The sequence below is a fragment of the Delphinus delphis genome, chromosome 17 (assembly GCF_949987515.2).
Source record: "Delphinus delphis chromosome 17, mDelDel1.2, whole genome shotgun sequence".
NCBI classification, from domain to species: Eukaryota; Metazoa; Chordata; class Mammalia; order Artiodactyla; family Delphinidae; genus Delphinus; species Delphinus delphis.
In genome coordinates this window covers 15,234,701-15,255,782 of record NC_082699.1, presented here as the reverse complement: position 1 = coordinate 15,255,782, position 21,082 = coordinate 15,234,701, and the positions used below count along the sequence as shown (strand labels likewise).

At 43.4% G+C, this 21,082-nt stretch overlaps 1 protein-coding gene across 4 annotated transcripts in view; it reads left to right on the top strand.

Moving 5' to 3' along the window:
• The first annotated feature begins 242 nt into the window (after positions 1–242).
• Positions 243–21,082, top strand: part of NCOA2 (nuclear receptor coactivator 2) — a 271,269-nt gene continuing 250,429 nt past the window's right edge. For 2 of the 4 annotated variants that reach the window (XM_059994746.1, XM_059994747.1), the window contains exon 1: positions 244–819. The gene's annotated coding sequence lies outside the window, so the exon portion shown is untranslated. Of the gene's footprint in view, positions 820–1,049; positions 1,186–21,082 lie in introns of those variants that run through there. The other 2 variants (XM_059994742.1, XM_059994744.1) reach the window with 2 other exon arrangements.

Below are 21,082 nucleotides of genomic sequence, written 5' to 3'. Positions count from 1 at the left end.
AATTGATGGACGACGGGCGCCTCCAGGGCGCAGCAGCAGACGCGGGCGTGCGAGGTGCGCCCTAGGGGTGCAGGCTGCTGGCCGAGGGGCCCGGGCGGAGTGCGGGCAGGAGGTTCCTCCCGGGGCGAACCTGGCACTGGGCTCTCTCCGATCTTCGTGCGGGGGCATCTGCCCCGCCGTCTGCAGCCCCAAGATCCCACTGCCTCCACTCTGCAGCCCCGGCCTGTCCCATCCACTCGTTCTTTTTGGCACTGCCCTTTGCCCTGCCATGGAGTCATCTGTTTACTCTCCCTTCACTTCCAGTCACCCATAGGTCACCCTCCCTCTACCACAGTCACCCATTTTGTCCCCTCTCCTTTCTCTCCTCACTCTTCACCTCTCCCCAGGTCGCCTTCTTAGAGGACTCCGCCGACGGAGATGCTGCGGACCCCGCGGCCAGGGTCTGCTCCCCGGAGAACCCTCCGTCCACCTTTGCCCCCTCCCCGGGGGCGCGGGACGCAAGTTTCCGCTCCGTTCTTTCCCCAGTGACAGGACTTGGCTGCGGCCACGGCCAGGGAGGAGGGGGGAGGGACTGCCTGGCTCCCGAGCCCCCTCCCCTAATCGCGAGCTCTGCGCGGTCTGTGTCTCTCTCGGCAAGTGCGGAGACGCGGAGGAGGAGGAGGAGGAGGAGGGAGTTGGGGGAGGATCTCCATTGAAATAAACAACCAGGCAGCAGTTATTAACACGGGAACATGGCGGCCGCAGCCTCAGCCACAGCTTCGGCGGCGAAGGTCAGCGCCGACGGCAGCCGGCACCTGACGGCGTGACCGACCCGAGCCGGTAACCGCGCCTTCCCTGGGGGCCGCGAGGGCGGGCGGGAGGCGGGCGGCGGGCGGGGGGCGCCGCGTCCCCACCCCCGGCCGCGTCTGCCCTTCCTGCGCCGAGCCGGGCAGAGCCGCGCGCCGCCGAGAGGGCTGTTTTGTGTGCGGCGACCGCTGCCCCGGTGCGCGGAAAACGCGAGTTGCATCCCGGAGGCGCCGCGAGGCTGGGGAGTTGGGGCTTGGGGGGTGGGGAGGGCGGGAAGCGGCAGGGAGACGCGGAGTCCCTGGGAGAGAAAGGAGGCGCTCCAGCGCTTTGCCAGAGCTCGGGAGACGAGTCCCGGAGCGCGAGGCGGGCGGAGGCTGCAGCCCGCGGCGCCGGCGAGAGGTGAGAGCCGAGGCGCGGCGGGGAGGCCGGGGGCGCGGGCGCGGCGCCCGCCCGAGGAGCGAGACGCCCGCCGCCCTGCCCGGTGCGGGTCGGCGAGGAGCGCGTCTCCTGCGCCCTCGGGGGACGCGAGGCAGGGACGGAAAGGTGAAGCCGAAGGTGCATTCTTTCATGGAAACGCGGAGCGACTGCTGCGCAGGGTGGGAGCCGGGCGAGGGGAGGCAGGACTTGGGAAGTGCTCGGGGGTGTGTGAAGGTGAAGCGCCGTGTCAGGGGCGGCCAGCTGGGTGAGACGCCGGGAGGAGGGGATCCGCGGCCCGGCAGCCGGGCCGGGCCCGTGTCAGCGCCGGGGGTTGGGGGCGAGGGGCGCCGGGCGCCGCGGGCGGACGGGAAGGAGCTGGGGCGGGCGGGGCGGGCGGCGCGCTCGGGCCGCGCAGGCCGGGCCGCGGTGGGGGCGGGGAGCCGGGGGCCGGACCGCGGCGGCGCCGAGCCCGGCTCGCCCCTGACTTAACTTTCTGGGTGCGGGCGTGTGTGCAGGAGGCGCGCAGGGGCCGGGGCTGGGGGCGGGAGGCGGTCCGGGAGGTTCCGGGTTGGCTCGCCAGCGCCCCCTTTTCTCTCCCCCATCTCCCCGCCCCTGAAGGGACAGGCCCTCAGGGCCCCCAGGCGGGAAGCGGGAGGGGCCCTCCCGGCCGGCTCGCGACGGTCACGCCCCGGGCCTGGGGACACTTCTTTCTCGGGCCTCCGGGGGCTGCTGGGGGAGGGGGTCAGGGTCTTCGCTGCGCGCAGGAGCTCCCCGCCCCCCGCCCCTCGCCCCTCCGGGGAGTCCCGGAGGCGCCTCTTCCGAGATCGGGGGTGGGTCGGTCCCTGGTTAACTGGTCCCTCCCTCTTCCCCCTCCCCCTAGTGGTTTCCGGGGCCTGCGGGACCGAGGGGCGGGAATCGGGGATCCGAGCGCCCTGCACCGGCCCGGAGGTGGACCGGGCCTAGCGCCGTCCGGGTCTGTCACTGGTAGGGGAAACTTTCCTAAACCGGGGACCGAGCCTGAACGCCCTCCTCCGCCACCTCGTCCTCTAATCCCACTCCCACTCCACCTCCTCCAACGCCTTCCCCTCCCACCGACCCGAATCTCGCTGCGTGTGAGTGATGGGACAGTGAGCCAATCGAAGGCAGGGAACTGACCTGCCGGGTGTCGATAAGCCAATCGCGGGGGCTGGAGGAAGGGAGGGGGCGGGGCTTCTTCCGGACCAGTTAGAGAGGAGTTGCGCGCGGGGCGGGGGAGTCATGGAGACGCCAAGAGCTCTCCACTCTTGCACATCCCTGGTCACCCGCTCCTAGATCTGTGGGGTAGCGTCACTTACGGGGGCTCTGACCGGGGGAGGCAACGTAGTTTGCACGAGATATTGTGTATCTCTGGTACCACCAGAGACGTTGTCTTAGACACGACGAAGTCTAAAAGGCACTTAAGATGTGGCAGTAACTGTCCGAGGCCCGTTTCTAAAATGGCATATATTGTAGTGATCGCGTTCTGGACCCCAGCGCTCGGTTTACGTGCTGAGGATCATAGGAGTTATCTGTTTATCTCTATCTCAGTTTCACTCAGCTACTCCAGCGTGGGGACAATGAAATTTGAAAGGGTTCTCTGAAAACGAAGGCATCGGGAAAAACTCACGTCAGTTGATTATTGGGAGTGTAAAGCATCATTGTTTGTAATGGCTTTACTGGTTCCCTGATTAACTAGAGCGCCAGTTTCCAAAGTACACTTGGAAGTTCGGTGTTTGGGATGACATTTAAAAAAAAAGTTGTGGTTTATGGTATGCATTTTATGTTTTCTGTTTTTTTGCTCTTTCTTAAGTAAACAAAATGAAGTTAGGAACCAAAGCATCACTGTTTGAAACCTAAAGCGTTGGTATTTAAGGAACAAGCTGGTCAAAGAATATTTGTCTACAGAAAGAGAGTAAAATGTAGTTTGTCAGATTACTCCCACACAAAAGATTCTTCAAAATAAATTATTTTAGTTTGCTTAAACACAACTGAATGGTACAGTGTGTGGGTACTTTTTTGGTTTTTGCAAGGTTAGGAGACATCTTTGGTTATTTTACACTGTTTGTTGGCTACAGTCTAGTGACTTCCTCAACTCTTGACTTTTCAGAATAGGGAGGATAGGTCTTCGGTTCTCTGTAAAGATCACAGGTTGCTCTGCAGGAATAGCAGTGTTTTAAAAAGACAGCAGCTGCTGCTGCGATGCTGTGTGTGTGTGTGTGTGTGTGTGTGTGTGTGTGTGTGTGCGTGCGCGCGCGCGCGTGTGTGTGTGTGTGCGTGTGCTTGTGCGTGCTCCTGTTCTTTGTTGGGGAGGTTAGTGCACATTGACAGCAGCAAGGCTCCTTTTTCCAACTGGAATTTGTAGAATCTTTGGGAGTTCAAAGAATGAATAATATTAGCGTGAGAATACATCTGTTCATTTTGTGATGAGTATCCCCTGAATTTAATCTTGGGAGGGATTTGTTTTGTTTTTTTGAGGCATTTTATGTGCATGATACTTATGTATACTGGTTTCTTGAGCTTTTAATAATACTGGGTTACTAAGAAAGAATTGAGGGGTCTATAGTTTTAGGGAACAGTATTTACCATGAATTCCCATCCAGTATAATTGTAAGTGTCCATATAGACAAAAATTAATTGCATTTTGCTCTAGCCCTTGAGGTGTTATTTTAGTGATAAAATAGTAAAAACTGTGAAGATAAACATTTAGCTGCTAGAAGTAGGGAGTACTATAAATTAAACAACGTTCAAAATTTGACAACATTCAAAACCGCCCCGTCATTAGTTAATTTAGCTACTGAAGGCCACTCTAACATGTGTCTTTTGTATGCTCAAGAGCAACACATTATTTTACTCCTTCTCTACAATAATCCTTGAGAATGTTCTCAGATTCTTGGTGGCAGTGAGTAGCAAGTCCCCTAATGCCTGCTAGGGGGAAAGAAAACCTCTCAAGCATATGGAGACATCTAGAAAAAGATGTGCATCGTCAGCTGTGATTCCATTGTGTGCTCTCAGACTGGATCTGAGCCTTCTTCCTCCAGGGAATTTCAGTCTTAACAGAGGAGTTTTAGATGTCAGGATACTGAAGCAGAGGTTAGAAAAGAGCTTACCAATTATGAATTTAATATTTTTTAGATAGTTTAGCTCTGATTTTAACCCTTCATTGGTTAAATATAATTTACATGACCTTTGCTCAGTGTTAGAGGTGCGTTTTACTAGAAACCTAAAATGTGAAGATCAGAGGGGAACTTGGGCTGCTGTGTGAGCGCATAAAGGGGCAGTGCTCCTTGGTTGGCTTTATCTTTAGTTGTATCTTATTAAAGCTTTGGAAGCCTCAGAAGCAAGGACCTATGAACAGTGCTTTCGTTACACACCCTATATTTAAGGATTCAGTACCTTAGCTGTTTCAAATCACATCAGGTTGAAATGTGACCCATAAGTTGACAGCTTGGATTTCTTAGGAAAAATTGTATTGAATTGAGTTTAAAAGGGATGCTTTTAAGCAGTCATTAGGACGTTGGGTACCAAAACAAAGGGGGGCTCTTTAAACAATTTTTCTAGAAGATTAGTTTTCTGAAATGCACAGTGTGTCCTTATTTGATATTTTGACCATTATTATGTCATGATTGAAATTATTTAAATGCATAATTAATGCTTCACTATTTTTATAGCAAAACTGCTATTTAAGAAATTGTTAGCTTTTCAATGTTTTGTGTTTATAGTTTTGTTTGGCAATTTATGTTATTACATGCTCTATCAATTTTAAATTAAGAGAATAGGAGGGAGAAAATAAGTCAGTTGCTTTAAGGTGTTGGTCTTTTATTGCAGTAAATCATAAAATGAGCAGCGAATCAGGATCTCTCCCCCTATGAAATAATCAGACTATGTTTACATACTAATAACGAAAACTAAGGGAAACAGAACAACCCCCCCCACTCAGTTTTTTTATACACTTTCGTATTGCAGGCTAATTTTACCTCTATGCCTTGTTTTCTAAACAAAAAAGCTTTTGGCATTTGTGTTTATTTCCTTTTTTGTTTTTTACAGGCTTGTAGAAGGGTTTATGAATTGTTAACTGTAGAAAGAATATTATGTCATATTACTCCTTAAAGTCTGTTGAAAGTAATGTCTGGAAAAGCCGTACAATATGGTTTTAGTGTCACAGGCCCTCAATTCAGACAGTATAAAGAAAACACATACTTTATGGATTCTAGATACTAATTTTGAAACAGAGGTGAGAATGTGACTTTTGTGGATATTTTAGAAACGTATGTAGTTTTCCTAGCTGTTACAAAACTTGAGGCGAGGGTGATTATGAAAAAGTGGAAATCTTAAAGGTTGTGCTATGAAGGTATCTGAAATTAAACGACTACATGGTCTGCAGTTAAATCATAATACTCTTGGCTGTTAGGGTAAAGATTTTATGTGTTTATCCTATGAAATGTTCATCAGTGACCACATTTCTGGCTTCCAGTGGCTATGATGATATAATGCAATTGTGGAAACATTGACTCTAGGACACTTTTCAGTTGTTTCTCTAGTTGGAAATTTCTAGAGAAGAATTAAATAAGCAGGGAACCTATGGCAGTGTTTGACTTACCTGCTTTTGAGGCTTTTGGACATAGAATCTTAATTTTAAGAAAGTAAGAGATGAGAGCTACTTATAGGTAGACATTATTAGCAGTAATTAAATAGTTATTAATACTTACAGGATCTGAAAGAAAGAACAGTTTTTACTTTGGGTGTCAGTTGGTAGGTGCATGGAGAATTGAAGTTAGCATGTTAATCCTGTCAGAATTTATGTTTTTTTAGGCAGCCAATTGTGAACTGTTAAGAGTTCCTGATGGAGTTCCTCATGGCCAGGTTAACTCTCATTTTGGGCTTTTTAGATCCTGTTTTTGCATCCTTGCCTCATTTAACCATTGTTTCATTTGTTTGTTCAGTTATTTGTTGAGTTTTGAGTGTCTCAGCTTTGGCAGTTTCCTTTTATAGTATAAACCATCCATTGCAAACCTGTGATTAAAGGGGGAACACACAGTGGGTGATGATTTGTTTTGGTGGGGGAAGGGTGGAAAGGGATGTGTTCACCTTAATTTTCAGTTTGCTTTCATACTAAAGATCTTTTCTTTTAATGTGTTAATTTTAATTACATAAGCTAGATAATTCTGCTTTGATTTGGGTTTGGGTTTTTTTCCCCCCTGAAAATAGGATTGTAATGTTTATAACAAAAAGGTTGTTAAATGTTCCCTTGACTGATTAGCTTATTATTAAATAGATTTCGTTTAATGAAGGTATGAATATTTATCATTAGTTTTGTTTTTATTTCCCCTGAAATCATGTTATGTGTGGTCCAGGTGGCAACGTATAGTTGGATGAAGGTGACAGGCAGTCAGTGACCTCTGATTTCTGTGGATTGTCTGTGCCTTGTTGCTGCCTTTAAGGCTAACGTACCCTGGGCCTTACCACTGTAGGTTTCTAAAGGATGGAAAACTCCCTTGCATAGCCTTTCACAGGTATTCTGCTGTGGTTGTCAGTTTTTCTAGACGTAACTCATTCTGGCTCTTGACTAAAATGTCTGTATTGGGAGAGCAGCAATAGAACAACTGAAATGATAAGAGCAGCTGTCACTGAGTGCCAACAGCCTATTAGGGGCTTTTTGAGGTGTGCTCCATTCCTTCCTTCTTGCCACAATCCTGTGAAGTAGAGGTTACCTTCATTTTCCAGGAGGAGATGAAGACCAAAGGGGTTTAAGTTGTGCCTCTGAGCAAAACTTCAGGGAAAAAATTAACCTTGACCAATGGGTGGGGAAACAAATCATAAATATCAGAGGGAATGGTGAGTCTGAGAACGTCTTCCTGGTTGGAATCTGATAAAACATATGTTTGCAGGTCGTTAGAAGGCTCTCAGTCTGGTTGTTTGGTTTGTAAAAAGGATGAATAGGTTTGAATAGATCCAGTCCTGCAAATTCTGTACGCCTGTGTCTCCCAAACCCTTGCCTCAGGGCAAGCCTGTACCTGGACAGTCGATACTTATCTTAAGATCTATAAGCAGTCTCCAGATTTTTTAGTCATCGGCCCAGAATTTAACAGTTCCTAAATTGCAGGATTCTTTCTTGTCTTTTAATTTTCAAAAAGTAAGAATGGTAATGGATGAAGTCAAAACAGGTAACGTTTACTGAGTGCCCACTCAAAACCTGGGGCCCTGCTAATAAGGTGCCCTTGCTATATACTCCTGTCTGGTTCTCACTGTAAGACAGTGATGGAGGCGCTCTTGTTGTCATTCCTCTTTCACAGTTCAGGAAGTGGGGGCGCAGAGCTGTCACATAACTTGCCAAAGGTCACACAGCCCGAGTGCTGGAGAGTAATTTGCATCCAGGCCAACGTTGCCCCTTAGCCCTGCCCTCTTAACTTGTGTTCTTGTTAGATGGTCGGTCGGCCGCACTTCCTCGCAGCCTCATGTGGATGTGTCCCATCCAGTGCTTTGCGGAGATAACACAGATCCATCATTCTCCACTAGGGAAAGGGAAAGGAAAAAGGGGTAGGAGTGTATTTTGAAAAAGCACATTCAAGTTGCCTATTGTTTCTCACAATCAGAAGCTCAGAAAATAAGCTTGAGAAAACTCCATTGTGGGTGAGAGGTAGAAAAGAGATGGAGACAGCCCTCTAGATAGAGGTTTAGGACCAATGAAGCACTGGTGTAGACATTCGGCTTCTTGTTCCTTTAATGTATATTTAATTCTAGCACGTTTAACCGTTAGGTGGTAATTGTGTGATGTATGTTTTGCAGGGTTTTTTGCAACCCGTGTAGCATGGGTGACTCAGTGTTGAGATATTGTAGTCCCCAAAGGAGGCTGGTAATATATTCAGTCATCTGACTTCTGCTCTGCTATTTGTGGAATTCTTCTGTCTGCTCAATTGTTTGCAGGGAGCGGGGAGAGCTTTCAGGGAACTCTTTCACCTGTGCACGTGTGGGGATCAGCAATGCACTGCTTTTAGTGTTCCAGCTGCCGGGTCTGAAGCCCTGTTGTCAGAGATGAAAATATAAGGCATGGTATTTTCTATTATTCATTTAGTGGGTCCACAGGAAATGTGACCCCACATCTTCCAAGGCTTGCGGGGTGTGAGGGGGTTCTGGGAGCTGCTGTTGTTGCTGCCTGATTTCTGTCCCTGGAAGCACCCATCTAATGAGGATGGTCTTTTCTGGCAGATGGCTCCCACTTATAAAATCAGCTCAGGAATCAAAGATGAAGTGACTTTCCTTACCTTCGGTGGTACAGTAGCATTTGTAGGAATATTTAATATTAATTTAGCTTAACATTTTTAATTCTCTTGTTAATATGCTTAATAATGAAAAGCTTTTCAGTTATTGTCAAAATGTAAATTGAACATTGAATTGCATATTTTAGAGGAACCTATAGCTTTACTTGAGTCATTTCTAGAGTCAAACTAAATGGAAAATTTAGTTACTTGGAAAACATATTTTTAAACATACATTTTTAATGTGCTTGTATACATATATTTAAAAATAGATTTTTTTTCATAAATATGTTTGTTAGGTAATCACCTCTGGTTATTGTTGGAACATAGGTGGTGAATTCTTTCACAGGTATTTTTGATTCCTAAATAGGGGATATGGAAGTTCCTGACTAAAAAAATCTCAATGTCAGAAGTGTATGAATTTCTACCAATTTAACATAACAGCATTTCTTGACATTACAGAAGCTGGTTGTGGTAGTTAGGGAGCTGGGCAGTGGGGGCCTGCGGGTCCTGGAGGCGATTCTGTGTCCTGTACCTGCCACCTTGTGCCTGCGGCCTGTTGTGGACATCGGGTCTGGTGTGCTGTGCTCGGAGACCGGGCCTTCGAAGTGAGGATGGAGTGATAAATAATAGCACAACTTTGGACTGCCTCAGTTGGGTATAAATCTTTGTAGACTTTTCTCTGCCTCCATTTATCCTTCTTACCTGGCTTTCTCGGTGGTTGTTGCTGGGTTGTTTCCCGCCCCCCAAAGTTGAAGATGGAAGATGGGTGGCAGGGAAGGAACACAATCAAGATTATGGGGAGTGTGTTGCTATCATTAGTTTTTCGTTAAGTATTTCGAGTCTGATCATGATCTGCAGTTTCCCTCTTTATCTAACAGATTTGCTCTGCTCACAGCACTTGGTGAAGAAGCTGGCTGTTTGTTAAGGAAGCCGTTAGGTTGAGGACAGATCACGTAACAGGCTGGCGCAGTAACTGGCTGATTTGTTGTTCGAAGTTAGTTGCTGCACAAGGTTGTGGTCCAGCCGACCGGGGGTACTGAGCCTCTGTTGTCTAATAGTATTGAGGATTACGTTCCCTAGCTTTGCTGTATTCTCTTTCTTCCCTGTTTAAGGATATTGTTACAGACTCTATCATGTTAGATGTCTTGAAAGTGTTCATTAGATTTAAGTGGTCAAAATGGTTATAAGTTGGAAATATTAAGGTGATTTAAGATGGCTGAAATTTTAACCAATTCCTAAAGCCTTAGGAATGCCCACCTCTTTGGAGTTTCTGGTAGTGTATTGTGTTTTCAATTTCTGTATTTCTGTTTTGAGACTTGTGTAGTGTTCTTATTGCTGTTTTAAGTAAGATGTATGAATATCTTGATTCCTTAAGATTTTTCTGTAAAAGTGTGGTATAGAAATATTTATTGCATTAATAAATGTCATTTTATTGTATTCTAGTACCACCAGAGTCTTTTCTAAATAAACAGATAGTAAGTATAAGTAAAATCTAGTGACGGGACTGGAAGTTATATAAAGATCTATTTATGCTGTACTACCTTGTATTTTAAACAAGAGGTGTGTACAGTTAAGAATTTTAATAAATTAAAGGCTTTAAGCTGTTAAGTATAACACAAGAAAATGACATGATATTCACTGTGTCCTGAACATATTGACAGTGACAACTGACAGCGACAAAAGTCAACAGAATGCCTGGACATTGAAGGACGTTAGAAAACAAAACTGGAGCGTTTGCCTTCTCTGGGTAAAGGGCACTCACATCGTAACAACAGCATTCTCTTAATCATTGATGACCTCATCGTGATAGTAAATATCTCACTTTGAGAAAAAGCATTCAGGAGAAAAGAGAGTCAGGAGACCGAGGGAAGCCCAGATTTGCTGGCTCGAGTTGAGTGAAGGCTGGGGCAGGATGGAGCTGCACTGGGCACATATGGCCTGGCCCTGTGTGCAGTGCAGGCCGTGGGGCCAGCTGGGACCCCTGGAGGAGAGGGCCTCGGCTGCTCCCTGCCTCTTCTCGTGCTTACTGGAGGCAGGCCCGGACCCTGTGGTGGGGAGAGAAGGGAGAGCCTGTGGTAGGTGGAGCTGGTCCCAGGACATTGAGGCCCCAGAAGCTCTCCTTCATGGTAGTTGTCTGCATCCTGCTCTCGCACCAGGAGCTGGCCGGCTCCCACGTGTAGAGTCTCCTGATGAGCTGCATCCTTAATTCTGGACCAGGTCTGTGGTGCTGATGGCCCGCTCCCTTCAGGCACCACGGAGCCCCGCAGCCCTTCCACCCCAGTGCTCTGTATTACCAGACTGAGCAAATGGGGGATTCTCTTCCCCTTTTCAGGTGAGAAGTGAGGGGACTACTCCACCCAGTGGCAGGTAGGACAAGGGAAGGCCTTCTGGGGCTTGTGATTTTCAGAGGCTGAGCTCCTTGCCTTCACCTGGCCTGGCCCTCAGATGAGTGAGGGAAGCCAGTGCCTTTGCACCAAGGGATAGAGAGGGGTTTCCTCGTTATGGAGGCCCTCTTCATTCCCTACTCAAGAAATTTCCCAGTGAGGTTCAGGTGTCTCTAGCAGCCTCATCCCAGGTTTTCTGGGCTTGCCTCAACGGTTCATAGATGTTTACTCTCTTGGAGAAAGGGATTGAGTGTATAATGAGGAAAAAGAAAAGGAAAGGCATTCAGAAAGAATCTGGGGGCGGCCCATAGAGGAGTTGCTGCATTGAGTCCAGGCTAAAGAGGTTAGGACCACGCAGATGGAAAACATCAATGCAGAAGAGTAGCCTTGCTTGAAATCTGTAAATTAATGAAGGTATATATAGAGTAAATCCAGAGTAGCAAATACATGCCCTTGCAGCTTGAAAGATTTTTAAGGATGGACTATTATATTAGTTTATCAGCTTGACCAAACCAAGTAGTCAACTTACAGTACTTGTTACTTTAAGTGGAATAGGCAACTTACACAGACTTTTTGGGGAAGGTTTAAATGAATAAACGGAGGGCCATAACATGTTAGTAAAACACATTACAAGTTTTGATACACATTGTTTAGAGTTTAACATCAAGGAGAAAAACCATCAAGTAAAATGCTCTGACAAATCTGGCATTAAAATTTCTGTTGTGTTCTATAAATGTGCTTAAAATGATTATATGCACTGGCTTATTGTGTGAATGATACAGGTACAACAGGGAATGGTACCTGTTTTCTTATGGGTTTGCTAAAATTGGGGGAAATAGTAAGGATGGAGTCTATATGTCTCTGTGTGTGTATATGTATACACATATATGTATTTTTTAAAATAAATTTGTTTTATTTATTTATCTTTGGCTGCATTGGGTCTTCATTGAGGTGCGCGGGCTTCTCACTGTGGTGGCTTCTCTTGTTGCGGAGCACGGGCTGTAGGCACTCGGGATTCAGTAGCTGTGGCACGTGGGCTCAGTAGTTGTGGCTTGCGGGCTCTAGAGCACAGGCTCAGTAGTTGTGGCGCATGGGGTTAGTTGCTCCGCGGCGTGTGGGATCTTCCTGGACCAGGGCTCGAACCCGTGTCTCCTGCATTGGCAGGCGGATTCTTAACCACTGTGCCACCAGGGAAGGCCACATATATGTATTTTTTCATTCATTTTCCCTCTCCTCCCAAATAGTATACAGAGCAGCTTAAAGTCTTTCCTTTTTAAACCGTAGTTTGGGCTGACTTCAATTCTCCTTCTGTACTGTAAGTCAATAGACTGATCTTTCCAAAATATCCCTTTTATAATAATAAAAGTCCCCCCACTCACTACAGAATGACATTCCCAGACGCTTACTAGATGGGTCTGCCACAAAGCCGTTTCCCCCATTTCTTCTCTTTGCATGAGCCTTTGTACCTGTCAGTCTGTTCTTCCTGGCCTGCTGAAAACATGTGTTGACCACGCAAGCTCATGCTCTTTGATTTGCCTAGAGAAAACTAATGAGTTAGCCTAAAATTTAAGAAGCAGTTCTTTGATATAAAACTCAGTTTACTGGGGGTTTATATTATTGATCTCAGTTAACAGCAAAGTGTACAATCAAAACAAAAAGAGAGATGGAATCCAACAATATCCAGAGATTATTAGTCAGTTGCTTATTACATTGATTACAGATTTTACAAAAAAATTTTCTGTAGAACAAGAAGGAAGTCCACTTACCTTTGAATCAGAAACAATAAAGACTTACATTTTTGGTATTGTTGCCTCAGTAAAACTGAACATTTTCTGCACCTAGACTTATTAACTTTCCCCCTGCAGGATATTTTGACACTGTAATGGGAAGAGGGATTAATAATCTCAGTTTATAGTGGAAAGAGGAGAAAAAAGGTAAAGAAAACCTTGGGGAAATTCAGTAGTTCTGGAAAGGTAATAAAACAAAACCAAATGCAAAGTGTAGGGTCGGCACTTAAATACTTCCATTGAAGAAGTGATCAAAAAGAGAATGAAAGCATCACTTGACGGGTTGATGTCTCAATAGGTAAGTAATGAAATTCTACAACTATCAAAAGAACGAAGCCCCTACAGGCCACACATTAATATATACTTGTGACAAGACCTGGAAAAGTATTCTCAACTTTCTTCCCAAATCTCTATTTAAACAGTAATTTTTTTACTTTGTGGGGTCATTTTATTTGCAGAATAAGTCAGAACGTGATCTGTCTGTCATCTGTTCAGATTCTTTCATCAACCAATTATATATTAAGTAGTAGAAACGGTATACAACCCCAGTGGAAAGGCAGGGCGGGGCTTTGGGATGGGCAGTGTCATATGTCTCTCTTTTTCTTAGCTCCTGTGATACTTCCATAACGTGGTAGAACAAGTGGTTAAATAACAGCTATTTCAGTGTTGTGTGTGCTTTTTCTTTCTCCCTCTTTCCCCGCTCTGTGTGTGTGTGTTTGTGTGTGTATGTGTGTGTGTGTGTGGCGTGAACTATTTGGAAGTAAGGTACAGATGACCCTTTATTCATAAAGCACGTCGCTGTAAAATAAAGGCATTACTTAGGTAATAGCATACAATACAACTATTAAACCTAATAAAACTTTGTTTTAAACCTAAGAAAACATATCATCAAGTATCAACTGTCTTCTTTCAATTTTCCCTGTTACCTCCAAACTGTTAACAGCTGTGGGTTTCAAACCAGGATCTGACCAAGCTCCTCCGTTGCCTTTGGTTCTGTAGTCTCTGTTAATACTCAGAAATTCCCCTAGTTCTTGTTGGTTGGTTTTGTGGTTCTTTAGATGTTGGCTTTTTAAAAAGTGTTTATTTTTTTTAATTAAAAATTTTAATTGTGATAAAATGCATATAAAATTTACCATCTTACCCATTTTTAAGTATACAGTTCAGTAATGTTAAGTGCATTCACATTGTTGTGCAACCAGCCTTTTCAGTTTTTAGACTTCAGTTTCTCCAGAAGTGCTAAGAAATTAAATTGTTAAATATGTTAATGGATTTGGGGCTAAAGAAGAGCATAACCGTTGAGAACCTACTGCTTGAGATAGTAGCATCTTAGGCTGTTTCCTTGGCATTGCCCCTTCCGAAGTCTCTGTAAGTTGGGGCCTAGACATGCTTTCTACAAACGCATCACAAGGAGATTCATAAAAGTAACGCCGTGAGAGGTGCAAGCACAGAGGTAATGCCCGCCTATGAGAACGCTTACAGTCAGAGAGTTTGAGGACTTTTTTCCTCCTAGGAAGTAGTAGATTTCTGTTTTAGGAACAGGAGGGGGGCTGAGATCGAGACATTCGTTTCATAGCACCCTTGGCTAAATAGAAAGCTTTTATATCAAATACTTCTTTGGAGTAACATTATGGAGGCAATAGTTTCCAGGGGTTTTTTGGAGTGTGGCAGCTTAGGAGACACATGAGAGATGTCAACAATGGGAAGAAAAGTGGGACTGTACGTAGGCCTTTTTAATTAACAAATCAGGGCAGTTTTGAGGGGACTGGAATTTAAATGACTCAGAAATCCCGGTTTCTGATTTTTGGTTGTTTGCAAAACTTTTCTGAAATGTCTTACAGATGTACTAAGGGATATCCTCCTTGTTCTTGTCATTTTATGAGTATTGTACTGCTTTTTTTTTTAAACCAGTGTTGGTGGTAGAAACGTAAGTCAACTGTACTTAAAGTAATAAAAAAGGTAAATAATACATTAGTGTGGTTTAAAAGAAATAAATTCATGAATGTCTTTGCTCAAGCTTGCAGAAGGTGCTTGAAGAGCTTATTAAAATAAACCAAACTAAATTACAAACAAAAGGAAAAACAACATTGGCCTGTTGGAGAGGGTTGGACAGACAGTATTGTGGTTGTTTCTCAGTGGCTCTGTGCTACGTCCCAAACAGATACGGTAGCAGTTTGGGTCAACTGGGAGGAAAGTACTTCGGAGTTCTGAAATGTAACCAAACGGACATTAAGGATAGGTGGCCGGGGTAAGGGGTGGGAGTGGGCAAAAATAATATAAGGAAAGTCGTATTACTGTAAAAGAGTGGCTGTACAAAACATTCAGCACATGAGGTCTCGTGTATCTAATTTTTCTGGTTCTGGTTTTTATTCCTTTGAGCACCTCAAAATTTAACATTAGTCATTTAGGAGAAGATACTTTAAAAATGCATAGTATTTCCTTATTTACTAAACTGACTTGGGCTAAAATTCACTCAGTGTCCATGAGATCATTTAAGATAATGATCTGTTTGTCTCGCCACTAAATCACTGTAAACCATAGACCCCTCACTACCAAGCTCTAGCTTAACTACTAGACTTGCCTTTTTCTGTCTGTTCACTGGATGTTACTTTTTGTGTATCTGTGTGTATGCTTAAAATTTTTTTTTTAAATTTAAATAACAGTCCATTTTCTCCTTACTGATTTTCTGCACTTTACCTGCCGTGGGTTTGGAGTTGGGAACACAAAGGTTAAAAAAGAAATAGGCCCTATTCTCTAAGGTCTCACAGTTTAGGGAAGGAAAGAGACATGTGGACAAGTAATTACAGTACAATATATGCTTTAGAATAGAAAATTGTATTAGAAGGGCTGGACAGACATTTTGTAGAAGCAAACAGTTCATTTTGTGAGATGAGGAAAGCTGCTGTACTGTTTGATTTGAGCCTCAAGGGCTCATGGAGATTTCATCAGAGAGGAGAAGAGGCATTCTAAAGAGAGACGTGCTTAGGTTGAAGATAGAAAATATTATATAGTATGTTTCTAATTCCTCTTATTTTACATGCACTTTTAGTAAGATCTGTGTGAGAATCTGACAGACTCTTATCAGTAAAGTGAGTAATCTTCAGAGCACAGAACTGGGGATATTTATTTTGAGCCTTCAGAAAAAAACTTTCTTATTCTTTGTCTCCTTTTCATTTCTTGCTTGTGTTCTGAATTAGAGAGTTTTGTTTACTGTTGCTGCATAGTATACCAGCCGAAACTTGGTGGCATTCTGCTCACCAATGTTGTGATCAAGTTGGGGAAAGGCATGATGGACAGAGTTTATCTACTGCGTGGTGTCCTGTGTCTCAGCTTGGAAGACTCAGATCCAGGACTGAGTCAATGGCTCAGCACTGGAATCAGTTGAAGGCTTGCTCGCTTACATGCCTGGTGTTTGATGTAGGCTGTTAGCTGGGACCTCAGCTAAGTTATAGGCTAGAACACCTACTTATGGCCTCTTTGCATCTGCTTGGGCTTCCTAACAGCATGGCGGCTGGGGTTCAAAGAGTGAGTTCCAAGGAAGCTGTATCTCCTCTGATGACTTAACCTCAGAATTCACGTAGAGTCACTTAGGCATTAGTCACAAGCCTCCCCAGATCCCAGCTCTCCTTGGGAGGATTTTTTTTTTTTTTAAATTTATCTTTGACTGTGTTGTATCTTCGTTGCTGCGTGCAGGCTTTCTCTAGTTGTGGTGAGCTGGAGCTACTCTTTGTTGCGGTGTGCGGGCTTCTCACTGAGGTGGCTTCTTTCGTTGCGGAGCACGGGCTCTAGGCACGCAGGCTTCAGTAGATGTGGCTCGTGGGCTCTAGAGTGCAGGCTCAGTAGTTGTGGCGCACGGGCTTAGTTGTTCTACGGCATGTGGGATCTTCCCGGACCAGGGCCCGAACCCGTCTCCCCTGCATTGGCAGGAGGATTCTCAACCACTGCCCCACCAGGGAAGCCCGGGAGGTATGTTAAAAGTTGAATTAGAAGAAGAGCATGTGGGATGAGAAATGTGGTCATCTTCGGCAACCATCGTCTGTCACAGGCTAAGTTGAAGTGTTGCTGTCCTTTCCTTTAAAAGAAGAGGGGAAGGAGGATTTATTGTTTCCGAGATACATGAAGTGATTCAATATGAGATATGATGAGCAGCAGTTCTTTAGATCCACAAAAGATATGGTTCCTAAATTATATCTGATGGGATTTTAGTTAGATGTTTAGAAGAACTTTCTGATAAAAATTTATAGACTTTTTTAAAAGCAGAGGAAATCTTGTATGATTTAAAAATAAGTTTAATAATGATTAAGTACATACTGCCTGTGGCTGGACCTGTCACCTTGAGCAAGTGATTTAATGTGTGTGAGTGCCAATTTCCGTTTTTGTTGAATGGGGATTATACTTGTTTGCCTCAAAGAGTGGTGAGGATCAAATAGAAGGTTTAATTATTAATAAAGCCAAAACGAATTAGGTGGTTTTAAAGAAATCTTCTGGTAAAGGATTCTCTGTTTATCACTAAGAAGGATTGCAGGGCATTAATTAATCTTTCTAAAATTTTTCTTTAAATTCTAGAATTATTTTTTTAACAAATAGAGAAAAAAAATTTGGCCTCTTCCTGTTATTTTCTTTGCTATTCATGTATTTACTGTGTAGAACTCTTGATTAAATGATAATGACATACATTTTTGGACTGTTTGTTTTACCAGAAACATTTCTAGGGAGTTAGCCCTGAAAGCTGCTCATGATATGGGTAATAATTAACACGGTTCTCTCTGAAAGCACCAGAATGGTGCTGCTTCAGCAGATCATTTTATAGATTAAGGCAGCTTTTTGTTAAAAGGTGTTGCCTTTCATATGCTGGAAACACTGATGATAGAGTTTTTAGTCTTAAGTCTCTAGTCCAAATTTCAGAGTGCACAGTCTACCTCGCTTATCAAAATGGACATTCCAAGGTCTTATTGTGATGTTCAAAAGTATGGGTGGGTGGGTGTCTGCTTTTTTAAAGAGACTCTTCAGATGACCCTGATAGATAAGGTGGGGAGCCAGACCTGAAGGTCCAGTTCTAGGTCCTGAGACAGGTGGGGAACCCTCCTTCCCAGTAGGAGTCTCAGTAACCTGAGAAGAAGTGGGGTGTTAGTGACAGTCAGTGTGGAGATGGCCAGGCAAGACTATCCCTTGTCAGTCTGTGTGTACTATTTGAGCGCACTCTTACACATTAAGAAGTTTCTCAGTAAGAAAGATAAGAAAACCACATGCTGAAGTAACTAATGACATTTTATGTAGCACCAGCCACAGACTTGTCTTTTGAAAAAGGCATTTCAGTTTTAAGGATAAAATAAAATCTTCCATGGTCTTGAAAGAAAGGTTGTAAGATCTTTCTTAGAGAATCCACTAAAAATGTGTGGAATGTTCTGTTGGAGGTTGTTAATATTATGTGCCGGCAAACTCAGGAGTTCCTTGAATGCAGGAGGTTTACTTATTTATTTCATTCTGTGAGGTCAGTTGGGACTAGCACTTAAGAGCCACGATTGTGGTCTACCGTCATCGCTTGAACAAGCGCGACCTTGTGCCCCAGTTTCCTTAAATGTCCACTGTTGTTGTTATGATTACTCTGAGTCTCCTTCAGTGATCGGTATTTGACCGTAATCGGTGTTTGATAGATCTTGATTAGTTATTTGGGATTGTGGTTCAGAGTAGATTATTTTAAATGCAAATTGAGGATGATTCAAGGAACTATTTAGGAAGTTAATCCTGAAGACTAGAACCACCTAGGTATTCAAGATTATTTGTGGTCAAGTTTTTTTAACCATCTTTGTTTATTAATTAATGCATGTTCCAGAAATGCAAAGGATCACACAGCACTCTGTATTATAGAGTCTGTAAGGATACATTATAAACTGTCTTGTAATTATCAACTGTTTAGAGTAAATGGGCTACTACTCTGATTACAGAATGATTATTATTATTGATATGATCACAAAGCATGTTAGCCCCTAGTAGTTCTAATTCAGTGGTTCTCAACAGGCGGGGGTGGGGAGAGAGAACAAAGACTAGTTGAGTGTTGGTCTGCCAACTTTCTTGTCCTTGTTAAATCCATGTGGTTCCAAGCTGGTAGTGCTGTTTTATGCAGGAGATTGAGAGGAGGGTGATTTAAATCAAGAGAGTTAAAGCTCCTTATGTTTTGGAGAAATTTGGGGCAGTATTTCTAAAACTACTCAGAGGTGGTAGAACATTTTAATTATCATATTGAAAATATCAGAAATATAAAATACATAAAATTCACATTTCATTGACATGGGAGATTGAATGTTTGCTTGACACATCTAAGTGCTGGTCTTAGAAGTAAGTGGACAATGGTATTCTCTGCAAAGGGATAACTTAGATTTCTCAGGAATATCTAATGGGAGCTCAATATTGGAATCACTTGACTGGTTTTGATTACAATTTAAAACCCCTTTTCTTTTGAGAAAATTGCTACGTAAGACTTGAATGTCACTTTTGACCAGTTCATCCTGTGGCTTCAAATACAGTAGTTTTATCAGAAAAAAAAGAAGCTCTTGCTAAGAATGGTTGGACATAATTCACCAAAATCAGGTGTTTTTCTTGGAGCTTGAATATAATTCTGTAAGTAGATGCTGCAAAACCACTTCAGTCACCAAGGAAAGCAAGTCTCTGTAGCCTCTCTCTACCTCGGTGGTCTCCATTTTACAGTTTCATTAAATCTGATCATTGGTAATAGTTTTGTTTTTCATAGGGATAAGCTGCCTCAGAATTTTCAAGATCCGGTCTGTTCATGGATCAATTCACATTTTGCAAATCATAACGGAGGATGCCTGTATTTAGTTGTGTTTGCCCACATTTACTACACAAGTGGAGTACAGTGATTTACCCAGAGATGATGTAAAACTTTATATAGCTAAATTCCCTAATGGGGAATTTCCAGATCCACAGGGAGAGATGAAGTAGTTAGATATAGTTGCCAGTGAAGAACATTTAGAAGCTCTGTTCATGAAGTTCAAAGGAATAAACGCCTTCTCTTATTAGTAGAGTATGAGCAGAACATTTGTGAACAGCATAAAGGAAAGTTCTAGGATGACTGTAGTCTACCTCTCCATGTAGAGTATAGCCATTTACAAATGTGTGGTTTGAAGGAGTCCAATTAAATATGCCTTATAAGTCTCAGTAACCCTGTTATGCTTTAGGCTGATATGTCATTTCACTTGTCAAGCTTCTGACCATGTGTCTACGTTCAGTGAGTAGTTACAGGTTAACGGACTAAAACAGAAGGACAAGATAATTGCAGGTCTATCTCCTCCTTGGAGAGGATTTTTCCTTTTAGGTGTGATTGTTGCACACTCACATAGGAAATAGCACAACCTCTTTACTGCCTAGTCCTCGCTTCATTTCCCAGTAGCTTGGTGGCTTGGCAGGACTTTTCTGGAAGCAGACACCTGTGTACACTATCATCTGAAGGAACTGCCTTATGCTCTGGGTACTCTGTTTAGTGTTTACCTTTTCAGCTAGATGCCACTGAATTGGATATGAAAATTTACTCTCTTTCTCCCATTTTCCTTAATTTTTCATATTTGTTTTTAATCTTGAAATAGGAACATTTATTAGTAAGTCAAATGAGCTATTCAGTCAGAGCTGTGGAAACTGTGGAGTACCATCTGTGTAGTTTGTGATGTGCCATATCAACTCATACTTGAGCTTTTAGCAGGAAAAGTGATATAAAATTGCAAAGCATTATTATTAACACAGCTGATTCTACAGGGAATCAAGGTGAGAAAATGAGTCTCTGGGGGACACACTGCTTTTTTGAATCAGTTGTATTAACCCTTCTGGAGCATGTGATCTCATTTAGTAATTTACTAAATTGGTGCAGTTGGTGCGCACCAATTTGCTAACTTGGTGTGTTGAGAAAGAAACTCGTCCATGCTTTGACTTGGCTCAGACCCACTTTTACAGATACACTGTAATTTTCATACAGAATAGATATGTGTTAACTTCCTTCCCTGTTTCATATTCTCAAATTCATGAGCAACAATATCTAAGGAGCTGCACGTGTGTTCTAGATATTGTTGGTGGGCTTGGAGCGACAAATACTCAAGCCTTCCCAACATGGAATATTTGTGTTCCCTGGTCTTCCTTGACTTTTATCACATCGGGACCAAGACCTCTTTCTTTGTTCCTTTCCTTACTTGTTGAAATTTTAAAAAAATGTGTATTTAAAATTTTTTTCCAGTTTTATTGAGATATAATTGACACATGCTGTGGTATTTAAGGTGTACAACATAATGATTTGATATATGCCTATATTGCAAAATGATCACTATAATTAGTCTCGTTAACGTCCATCACCACACATACTTGCAATTTTTTTTTTCTTGTGGTGAGAACTTTTAAGATTTATTCTCAGCAACTTTCAACTATATAGTAATGT